Below are 12,483 nucleotides of genomic sequence, written 5' to 3' on the forward strand. Positions count from 1 at the left end.
TGCGACATTAAAGGTACACTTTGCGAAAACCATGATGACACTTGTGCAACAGTGCTTAAAATTTTAGGAATGAGTATTAATGATATTTACATGGTTAGAGAAACTCTTTCACACAAAGATAACCCCTTGAAACCACCAGAACAATAATACATACATTGTGTGATAGCTAACATGCGAAAATATGACAATTGCTAAAGTGCGAATGACTCTTGCGATATGTGAACAACAGTGAAAGTAACACATGCTAGAGACAATTTTCCAAACGCATTGAAATGGCAGTACAAACACAGCTAGAATGTGAGAAATTGTCATTGTTAGTGTGCACTGACTGTCGGCATAGATTTGGCATCACATCGGTGCAATATCGATGGAACGTGTTATGATTTTCCAAGCTTACGTAAAATAATGTGCTCTTGCACTTGTTATGGACTGAGCATGTGTTAGCAAGTGACTTCGACACTTTCAATACAAGAAGGGAGCTCAAAAAGCATTAGCTGACCAAGAAGTGACTATGGAACGACCAATCGCAAGATCCACAGTAGGTTCCAAAATTTGAGTGTACACAAAATTTTAGAGGGTGTTTGTCATAGTGACAATATTTGGATATGTGGAGACATCCACTTATGAAAGGATTGTCCTTAAAAATATAAGAATGGTTCAAGAGTGTACAACTTGTGGGAAGCAAGGACCATGAAGGAAGTGGCTCAAAATGTGACAAGCATCTAGTTTGATCACCAATCATCAATGATCAAGATGGAAGGTATCGTAAATAACTAACCTATTTCAAATATGATTTACCCGGGTTCTAATCTCAATTATCTAAGTCCACGAGTTGTAGAGAAATTTTCGTTGTAGAAGATAGATCATGAAAGGTCGTGGTTAGTTTAGTTTACCACAAGGACAAAGAGGTGAGTTGAATACGTGGTGAATTCATGCCTAGTAGTGATAAATAACATGCCCACATCCACATACTTCAACTTGTTACCATTAGGCTCATACAATGTGTTTGTCATCATGAACTGGCTAACGACCTACAAGACGAAAATCGACTACTACAACAAGTCGATAGAATATCTTAGTGAAAAAGGGGAAGATTGATGTTTTAGATAATGAGAAAACTAATGACTATTCAACAAATATCATGACAAATGAGTCAAAAGTTAACAAAGATAGGATGGAAGAGCATCCAATATTAAAAATGTTTAGTGACATGTTTCTTGATTAAATCCTAAGATTACCACCAAGTAGAGAGATTGATTTCTAGATTAAGTTATTGCTAAGATCAACACCAATATCAAGAGATTTATCCCACATGAGCACATTGGAGCTGCCGGAGCTAAAAATGTAGCTAAAAGAAATGCTAGACCAAAGATATATCATACCTATTGTATCACCCTGTACAGCACCAATGGTATTTGTAAAAAAAAGGATAGTACACTAAGACTGTGCATCGACTACAAGTAGTTAAACAAAGCCACAATAAATAACATGTATCCTTTGTTGAGGATTGATGACTTGTTTGAATAGTTGTAAAGAGGAGTTGTAGTATTCTCGAAGATAGATTTGAGTTCTAGGTACCATAATGTATTTTAAGGATGAACCCATAAGATAACCTTTAGAGCTATATATGGCATTATGAATTTGTGGTGGTGCAATTTGGACTCATCAATGCTCCAACAACATTTATGTGGTTAATGAACAATATTCTCAGTCCATATTTGGACAACTTTGTGACAATATTTGTAGATGACATATTGTTTTCTTTTAAACCCAAGGAGGAACATGAAGAACACTTGGCAGTATTGTTGCAATTGTTGAGAGAGCACAAGCTCTATGCCAAACTAAACAAGTGTGATTTCTTCCAATTACAAGTTCAATACTTGGGACATATAGTTTCCAATGAAGGAGTGGCAATAGATCCCATGAAGATCAAATCCATTATGAGATGGCCTACTCCTCAAAATGTGACAGAAATTAGATCCTTCGTGGAATTGACCAGGTATGACAAGAGATTCATTCAAAATTTCTCAAGTATTTGACATCCAATCACAACATTACAAAAGAAAGGATTTAAATTCCACTAGACAATAAAATGCACAACAAGATTTGAGCAATTAAAATACCTACTTACACATGCACCAATATTGAGAATGGCATACCCAGAGAAGGATTTTGTGGTTTGCACCAATGCACATACAGAGGGGATCGATGGGGTCCTAGTACAAGAGGGATAGTTGGTCTGTTGTGAATCAAGTAAGTTGAATGAGCATGATAGAAACTATGTCACTTATGTTTTGGAATTAGCAGTGATAGTGCATGCATTGAAAATGTGGTGTTACTTGTTAGGAAGATTTTATTTTATTTATTTATTTTATTTTATTTTTTTATTTTTTTTTCAGATCACATAGGGTTGAGGTATTTATTTTACCAACCAAAGTTGAATGCTACACACAAAAGGTAGCTAGCCTTGATCACTAAATTTTATTTTGAAATAAAATATATCAAAGGTATGGTAGAAAATCCACTTAGCAGAAGGTTACAAGTGCCTCATGTGGGAGCCATCAATACTTATGAAGTTGATATTAAGGAAATGATCAAAGGGGAAATGCATCATGGTGAGCATTACCAACGAGTGAAGGAACACTTACAACAAGAGACAGAAGGAGCATTAAGTAAGAATTACTCACTCACGGATGATCGTATGTTGAAATTCAAAGGTAGATTGTATATACCTTGAATGGGTGACTTGAATAAGCTCATCTTTGGCGAGTTTTATTAGAGACCTTATTCAATTCATCTATGTTAGCAAAAGATGATAGCATTTATGAAAAAAATGCACTATTGGCTAGCCTTGAAAAAGGATACTGCAAATTATGTTACTAGATGCTTGGAGTGCTAATAAGTAAAAGTGGAATGTAAACATCTAGCAGGACTTTTATAGCCAATATCCATTCCTAAGTGGAAGTGGGATGTCATATTTATCGGCTTCATCACAGGAATACCAAAGACATCTAGACAACATCATGCCATAATGGTAGTGGTAGATAAGTTGATAAAGATAACTAATTTTATAGCTACCAAGTCCACTCACCAAGAAAGTGATATTGCCCAAGCTTTCATGAAAGAAATATTTAGAATGCATGGTATGCCTAAAGAGATCATTTCAAATCAAGAAGCCAAGTTTACTTCAAAATTTTGAAAAACGTTATTTGTTAGCCTTACAACAATATTGGCCTTTAATACAATGTATCATCCTCAAATAGATGGTCATGATGAAAAGGTAAACAAAATGTTGGAAGACATGCTAAGAAAGTATGCCATGCATCAACCCAAGAGGTGGGAAGAACTCCTACCTCTAGTATAATATGCTTACAACAATGGGTACCAAGAGTCATTGAAGATGAGTCCTTTTGAGACTCTATATGGTAAAAAGTGTATTACACCCATCGATTGGGATGACCCAGTGAACATGTTGCATATTGGACCTAATATGTTGAAGGAAATGGAACAAGAAGTAGCTACTATTAGGTAGAAATTGAAAGTAGCTCAAGACAGGGAAAAGATCTATGCATATCAACAGAGAGTGCATAATGAATTTCAAGTGGGGGAACACATCTATCTCTGCATCTGATCAAGGAGGAATTCACTAGGAATTGAATCTTATGTTAAGTTATCACCAAGATTTTGTGGACCATCTCTAATTTTAGAAATAGTGAGGTCAGTGGCAGATAGATTGGATTTTCAACCCATAGTGGAAGCACGTGAGGTTTTCCATATTTATTTTCTTAGTAAAGTATGTGCATTATGCTAATCATATTGTTGATCGACATATGATACAACTGGAATTCATGGGATAATTTGAAAAAAAACCCACAGTGCATTATGGATCATAGGAAAATCTCACTTTGGAATGAAGAAATCAAGAAAGTCAAGGTGCAATGGAGGCACTTTGCACCAAATGAAACCACTTTGGAAATGTATGATCGAATGAGGGTATCATAACCATTTATTTTTACTATGCAAGTAAACGTAAGAAGATTTGTGTGTATATCTAAATATTGTTGTGAAGTTTTTTTTCAAGTACAGAACACTGAGGATGGTGTTCCTCCAAGGGGGTGGGGTCTATAACAACCCTCTTTTGTCACCCCTCATGTAAATATTATTGTATGAATTGTTTATGTAAAAAAATGTAAACAATGATTGTGCTAAGGAGTGGACATGGATCCAGAACAAAAGGATGAGGAGTCGTGGTGTTGAGTGTAAGCCTATGTATATACTTTATCCACCTATTTCTCTGAATAATTTATTTCTTTCTAGTGCAAACACTGAATTATGTATGGTCTCCTTAAACCAAGGACTAGCCCATATAGTATTTTTCTTGTGAAGTGTGTTGTGTAGTCAACATGAAAAGGAGGAGGATGCATTGTGAATGGGGGGGACAAGAAGCACAAGGGAAAAAAAAGAATTATGCAGATAGATGAAAAGTGGGATCTAATAAAAGGGTAGGAGCAAGAGAAGAAAGGAATAGAATGAAAAAAAACTTCGTTGTGTGAATTAGGGACAAAACCCCCTTTGAATTGTGGTCCCTAATTATGCATCGACGTGGAGTGGGAAGTGAAGGCTCAACGAAGGAACTACTCCCAATGATAGTTGTCTTGGTTGAAAAACCTCTATGTGCTTGCATTGAGGTTGATAAATTACTAGAACTTGCTAAATGGGAAAAGGGACAATTGGGGTGCTTACTAGAAGGCTAAGAAACTCAGGGGCTTGTTTTCTTATCTAATAAACCTCTAAGTGCTTGCCTTTGGGCTGATAATCCACTTCAAGCTTGCTAAATGGTTTCATAAAACACCTAGATAATGATCTTTGGAGTCTTGCAGTGGTTTTCTTGAAAATCCAATTGATAACCCACTCTCGGAGTGAAATTGTACTCCTATAATGAGCAAAGCTTCACTGAGCCTTGGGGTAAATCACTCTGTTGGATTCCTATTTGGTTGGAGGACCATTGTGGTGCTTACTGTTGAGGGAAGTTGATAAACCACTTAGACAGTGGACTCCTCTACTTGGTTATTTGTTGATTTTTGACTGATGTGAATTCCTTCGAGCACTTAACTCATCAAACTTTGGTTATATCTTAGACGTAGTCAGTTGCAAGAAAGGTTGTAGTGTAGTTAGTCTATGGTTGGGTGGGGAATTGAAGTCCCTCCATTAGTTTCCAATCATATAATCCAATCAAATAACTTTATTTACTTATGAATTTGTTGTATCATGAATAATAAATGTTGTCATGCATTATAGATGGGCTCAGTTAAATAGTTATAGCATGTGAATCCCATTATTGATGTGTCTTGGATATCCTAGATATATGGTGCTTAAGGGTTATTAGAAGTATGTAGTTGGTGTTATGTATGGAGTTATATATCCATGGACTTGAGGGAGACTAATGGGGATTCATTGTGTGAGTTAATAAAATACCATTGCACCTAACATTACAGTGAATTACTATCTATGGGTGAGTTGTGGCATTGCAAAATTGGAGTCTCGGATGGTTGGTCCTTGGTTTGTATTAGAGTCATGAATTATTAAGAAAATGGTATCAAATGCAAGTTGCATATCTATAGAATAAGAAATTTGGGAGTAATATTATGCTTCAATGAAGACTTGGACAAAGTCCTTGAAATCCTTTGAACTCCATTTAAACGCAAAAGAACCCACAACTCATCGAAATTCTCATAGTTGTATAAATTAATGGGTAGATTCTAAACTGTTCATGAAATTTACTAAATCGCAAGACTAGAAGCTACTTTACTGATCTACAGAAGCAAATTCACGATTGAGAACACAAATCACTAACATGCAAGAAGAAACATCACACATTCATAGAGATTTATCTTGGGGAAAGAAACTGCTCGAAACCCCTTATTATTTGTATTACATTAATCAAAGAATCTGGATGAATACAATATTCTTTCTCAAGGTTGAGCACATCCTACACATGTATCTTCTATCCTTTGCCTAACTCACTAAACTTGGCCAACACTTAGCCAATTTTTCAAGCCTCTAAGCTCTCAATTCCTTGCGTTATTCCTCCAGTGAATTATCCCCTATTAAATAGGAAATTCCCTCATCTGGATTGTGCAATTCCTTTAGGTCCGTCCTCTAACTACCTGCACCATCTGTACACATTGGAATATGCTACAACTGATAGTACACTGCCTTGGAATCTCCATCTCAACTAGGTAACTCGAATTCTATGCATACATGAGCTAATTTAGGATGATTGATTAGTTATTTAGATGATCACTAAGTGTGGTTGAAGTTCCACTTTCACAACTTGACCTTCCACTAGTTTCTCCAACAGTTGGAACTAGTTTAACTGACCATAACTCAATTTAACTGAGTTAAATTGCTACAACTGAAATTAACCCAAACTAGGCTCCTAAAATTTAGGAACTCACTGCACACCACTGAACTTCATGCCCCTAACTTGAATTACCTGAGACAGACTCCTACTTTTTAGGAATCAACTCAAGTGAATTTCCTCAATTTTAATTAAGGAAAAATCAAAATTGAGACTTTCTTGTTGCATTTTCAACACTCCCTCTCAAACAAAAATGGATTGTCAACCACCTCTATCATGCACCTGCGGAATCTACTACATGAAACACCTCTCACTATTGTTGTTGCTATTTCAACATATGTAACTAAGGAGCATCAAAAAAACATTGAATCAATTTTGTTTGCAACTATCTACTCAGAAAATTGTGCTGCTACAAACTTTGTTACTGAGCCTCTTGTTCTATTGTCAACACTTCTCTGCACTCCTCAATATCTTACTAACACTGGTCCTCCTGCTACTAACTACTATGGGCCCCTGTAGCAATGTGATTATCCATGAGGAGAACACCTCAATGGACCTTGCCCAAATTTCTACAGCTCTGGGACTAAGAATCTACATTGCCCCACCTCACTCCAAGAGGTATGGATGCATGTGATCCCTCTTCCCACTTAGCTCAAAATCTCTCCCTACTGGAGGTCTCTTTTTGAGTGGATGTTTCCACTATGTCTCCTCTCCACTTCTCCATCTGTGGCTACTCCACAACTTGTTGAGGCTTCTTTTGAGGCTCCATTGTGAGAGTTAAATCATGCTCCCTCTCAACCACCAAGTCCCTAACCTTTTCCTTGCTCCTCAAGGCTTTGCATGCATCCTCTACCTCAAGTGCATACAATTTTTTGACTCACACATCGATCTACTTCATCTGTCTCATGGCAATGTGTCTTGGGAATTCCTTTCCTTTGTTGAATATCACATTGTAGCCATAGACTTCCAACACCACGATGGAAACTAGATTCTTCTTTAGACTCGGAACAAACATTACATCCTTGAGCCTAATAGGGGAGCCCGACTCCTTATGAAAGGTGATTGAACTGATACCGGTCGTGCTATATCTTCCGTCATCTCTAAACACAATGTTCTGCTTGAGGGATTTCTCCTCCAAGTCACTGAAGAAATCTTTATTCCCCGTCATATGGAACAAGGCACCATTATCCAGATACCACATGCTTCCCATTACTATGCTTACCATGCATGCAATGAGAGTAAAATCAAGCTAGAGTTTCACTCGCTTATAATACTGCAGGCTCCTTCTTGCTTACCTTCTTTCCCTCTAGGTTGGAATTAGCCTCACCTTGGGACGTCTTCCCCTTGGCCTTCCTTCATTTGCTAACTAATGGAAAATCCTCTTCCTTTTCTTTGAATGAGGTCCCATCTCTATTATTCTGCCTTATTTCTTCCTACACTATATCAGACCATAACCGATCCCATTGTGGTAGTTTTTCTCTACAATTTACCAAATCTTGATAACTGTGCCAGCTCTTGGGAAGACCCAATAGGGATAGAGACACCAGATCTTCTTCAGGGACAGTAACATCGACCTCGCCAAGTTCATCAAGACACAATGTAAACCTACTCAGGTACTACGGATTTGCGTCATTCTTTTGCATCTTGATGCTTCAAAGCATGTCCTCGAGTGCGAGCTTCCTGTGGTCACTATCAATCTCAAATAAATATTTCAATTTTTTCCACATCACAAATGGAGTCTCTTTCTCGTGGAGATTTGAGATAATATGATCTTGAACTCCCTCCAATATGATTCTCCTCTCTTTAGCCACATCCTTCTTCCACTGAGTAAGATCCTGGGCATCAGTTGTTGGGGATTTTACTACATCAATCTTGATGTAATCTAGCAACCCATTATTATCCAATATTGCCTCCATGCAGTTCTTCCATGCCATAAAATGTGTTGTTCCTTCTAAAGCATACTTGAGCCTGAGTCCATTGAAAGTCATCTTCTCAATCCTAGAGAAAACCTACAACATTGATCGTCAAATTTGAACCTCCTATAATGACAACTTCGAATTCTCTTTTGCACTGTGAATCCAATACCATGTAGAATTTAATGTTTAGATCCTAAATTTCTCATGACATTTACTAAATCACGAGACTAGAAGCTACTCTTCTGATCTATGGAAGGAAATTCACAATCGAGAATACAAATCATTAACATGCAAGAAGAAACATCACACATGTACAATGATTTATCTAGGGGAAAGCAACTAAAAACCCCTTACTGTCTATATTTCACTAATCAAAGAATCTAGATGAATACAAATTGCTTGATCAAGCTTAAGCACAACCTGCACCTGTATCTTCTATCATCTACTTGACTGACTAAACTTCGCCAACACTTAACCAATTTTTCAAGCCTCCAATCTCCTAATTCCTTGTGTTGTTCCTCCAGGAAATTATCCCCTAGGAATTTCCCTCAGCTAGATTGCACAATTCCTTTAGGTCCTTCCTCTGACTGCATGCACCATCTATACATGTTGGAATATGCTACAAATGATAGTACACTACCTTGGAATCTCCATCTCAACTAGGTAACTCAAATCCTATGCATGCATGAGATAATTTAGGTTGATTGATTACTTATGTGGATGATCTCTGAATGTGGTTGAAGTTCCACTTCCACAACTTGACTTTCCACTAGTTTTTCCAACAGTTGGAACTAGTTTAACTAACCATAACTCAATTTAACTGAATTAAATTGCTACAACTGAAATTAACTCAACCTAGGCTCCTAAATTTGGAAACCCACTTCACACAATTGAACTTCATGCCCCTAACTCTAATTAACTAAGCTACACTCCTATTTTTTAAGAATCAACTCAAGTAAAATGAACTTCAACTTATTAACTCGAATTAAGTGTTCTTAACTGAGTGACAAGAGCCATGTCACCTCAGTTAACGCCTCCAAGTTGTCTGTTGAAGTGGAATTTTAAATTTCCTCAATTTTAATTAAGACAATATCAAAATTGAGACTTTCTTGCTAGATTTTCAACAATATTAACGATAATTAATAATGATTGCACTTAATGGAAGAGTTTAACGTCAATCCAAATGATTAACTCTACTTGAATGGTTCATGAGACACAATCCTTGCTAAGGTTTTGCAAATGGGGTAGCAAGCTAAGTGGACTTGATTGTGGGGAAAACTCCACAGTCAAGCGCGCTTGAGCCAGAGGTGATTTGGGATGTGTGACCTCCCAAGAAGTCCTGGTTACTACCTCTCATGGAAATGGTCATACATGAATGACTTACCATAACTACCTCTCATGGAAATAGTCATACATGAATGACTTACCATAACTACCTCTCATGGAAATGGTCATAGATGAATGACTTACGCCTTGAAGCCCAAAAAATGATATCTGATATAATGAAATGGTCATAGATGAATGACTTACCATGACTACCTCTCATGGAAATGGTCATAGATGAATGACGTACGCTTTGAATCCCAAAAAATGATATCTAATATAATGCAATGGTCATAGATGAATGACTTACCATAACTACCTCTCATGGAAATGTCATATCTAATATAATGCAATGAATGACTTACGCCTTGAATTCCAAAAAATGATATCTAATATACACTTTGAAAACCTCTCAATATTAAAATATTTAACCTTATAATAATAATTTTAAATACTTAATTATGTTTAATAAATCTAATAATCAAAAGTATGTATTTCCATCAAAAATATGTATTTCCTTTTGCAACACAGAGTCCAAACTTTCAACTCTCAACTTTCAGCATTAGCAAAAAAAAATTGAAACATTTTACACTCAATGGTCTTTTAAAACATTAGGCCACGGTAAGATATAAACACCATTATCAAACAAAAAATTTACTTGTCCAACCATTTTAAAATTTTGCACAAAACTAAAACATCAATTCAACACAAAATTCAACATTAAAAAAGAAATATTTTACATTTGATGAATGGTTCGAAATGCTTTGACAAAATTATGATGATATAATTTTTACTTAATTTTTTTTTATTTTTCAGAATATACATCACAAAACCGTAAATTCAACTTTCAACATTAAAAAAATAAATATTTTACATTCATAAATTACACTAAATAGATGATTCGAAATGCATTACAAAATTCTCATGATATAATTTTTACCAAAAATTCCCTTGCTTTCTATAATATACATCAAAGAACCCTAAATTCAACCATTAATCTTAGTAAATTAGGGAACAAACTATATTTCCTCTGTGAATCTCCATTATGAAAATTTATTTGAATTTGACACAGAATGAATGAGAGTGGCAAAGACTTTTCCGATGCCCATGACTTTGACCTAAAAATACCTCTGTGCACTGTTGGGATGTGTATGTCAAAAAAAAACTGGAACCATTGAAGTCAAGGAGGAGGAATGGGATGAAGGTAGCCGGTGATGAGCATATCTCCACCGACCTGCTCAAAGCAGACATCCGCCAAATTTAGCGCATCCGTCATCTTGACCATCCCCAATTCCCCAACTGGCGACGGAGCTCGCTCCCCGCCGATCACCTTCGGAGCCACGAACGCCATCACCTTGTGAATCACGCCGCCGGCGATGGCGGGCGCCGACAGAACCCCGCCGCACTCCCACAGCACCGATAGAAAACCCTCCGCTCCACCTCCGGAAAATCGCTCCATCACGGCCCTTGGAGTGAAGGGATCGAACTCCACTACCTCCACGCCTTTGGACGCAAGCCGCCCCTGGAAGTCCCGCCGCGCACCCCTCCGCGTGGCCACGATGGTGCGAGAATCCGATACGTCCCACAGCCGGGCCTCCTCCGGCAGATCCATCGACGCCGACATCACGATCCTGACCGGTGCGTGCCCCCCCGCCCGCCTCGTCGTCAGCTGCGGATCGTCGCTGCGCACCGTGTTCCCGCCCACCACCACCGCATCGCTCCTGCTGCGCAGCTCCAACACGATTTCCCGCGACGCCGGGCCGCTCACCCACGCCGAATGCCCGCTGCTCGCTGCGATCTTCCCGTCCACGGTCATGGCGTACTTGAGCACCGAGAAAGGAATCCCCAGCGCGCTCCTGTACAAAATCGGAGCGTTCACCTCCCGGCAGGCCTTCGCGGCTTCCTTCGCCTCAATCCCTGAAATCTCCACATCTCCCCATATGTCCACCCGCTTCCCGGCGCTTCTGAGCGCTTCGATCGCCTTCCCCTTCGCATCCCTCACGGGATTCCTGAGACCCACTACGATCCTGGCGACTCCGGCCTCGCACAGGGCGCTCACAGCCTCGGTCACATGGGGTTCCAGATTTAGGTACGCCGTGGCACCCTTGGCAAGCCCTCGGGCGCTCTCCACTGCCTGTATCTCGGCGCTTTTGCTCCCATGGGCGTACAGATATCCTTCGCCCACTACCTTTGTGCCCTGAGCAATCACGCATCCGAAGTTTGGGTGTGGAGCAGTTAAGCCCCCTGATCTGTCTGCAATTTTCGCAGCTCTAAGCAAGTGATCGGCGTCTGGGTTGTTACATGTGACCAGGGGCCGAAACGAAGCTCGAATTGAGAAGGCCATAGCGCTCTAAACAATTCGAAAACAAATTGATGTGGCCCTCTTTATATAGCGCCAACTATTCAATATATATTTAAACCACAACATTTTAGCGCTCTAAACAATTCGAAACCAAATTGATGTGGCCCTTTTTCTATATAAGCTGCTATGCAAATAACGAGTACTTTAACGAGGTGGAGGAATTATTTGGACGGTTAACAGTGGTTGGAATCCGGATAAAAAGATTTCAAAAAATTTTGTAGAGGCAGTGTTTGAATATAAAACACCTAAAATTTTGAAGTTTAACAACTATAACTTGGATTTACAAAATTCCTTACTGGATTTTTTCCCAGAATTTCCATAATTTTCCAAGCAACTTCTCCCCCTCATTAGACTACACGACATTTTTCTAAAAAAATTAGACAAAATAATATGAAAGGCAACTCATTTTAGATGGCAAAATGTTCTTTGGAATCTGGTAAAAAAATCAAAAAAATTAATTTTTAGTGTTTAAGTAATATTTTATGGTACAAATAAATTCAACTCATTTTTAAAGATTCTTC

General features: G+C 38.3%; 1 pseudogene; it reads right to left on the minus strand.

Moving 5' to 3' along the window:
* Positions 1 to 10,533: 10,533 nt before the first annotated feature.
* LOC149254179 (riboflavin biosynthesis protein PYRR, chloroplastic pseudogene) lies at positions 10,534 to 11,991 on the minus strand (annotated as a pseudogene).
* Positions 11,992 to 12,483: the final 492 nt, after the last annotated feature.

This window comes from Pinus tabuliformis, chromosome 7, assembly GCF_031772625.1.
Source record: "Pinus tabuliformis cultivar Carrire ecotype Pingquan chromosome 7, CPIR1, whole genome shotgun sequence".
Lineage (NCBI taxonomy): Eukaryota > Viridiplantae > Streptophyta > Pinopsida > Pinales > Pinaceae > Pinus > Pinus tabuliformis.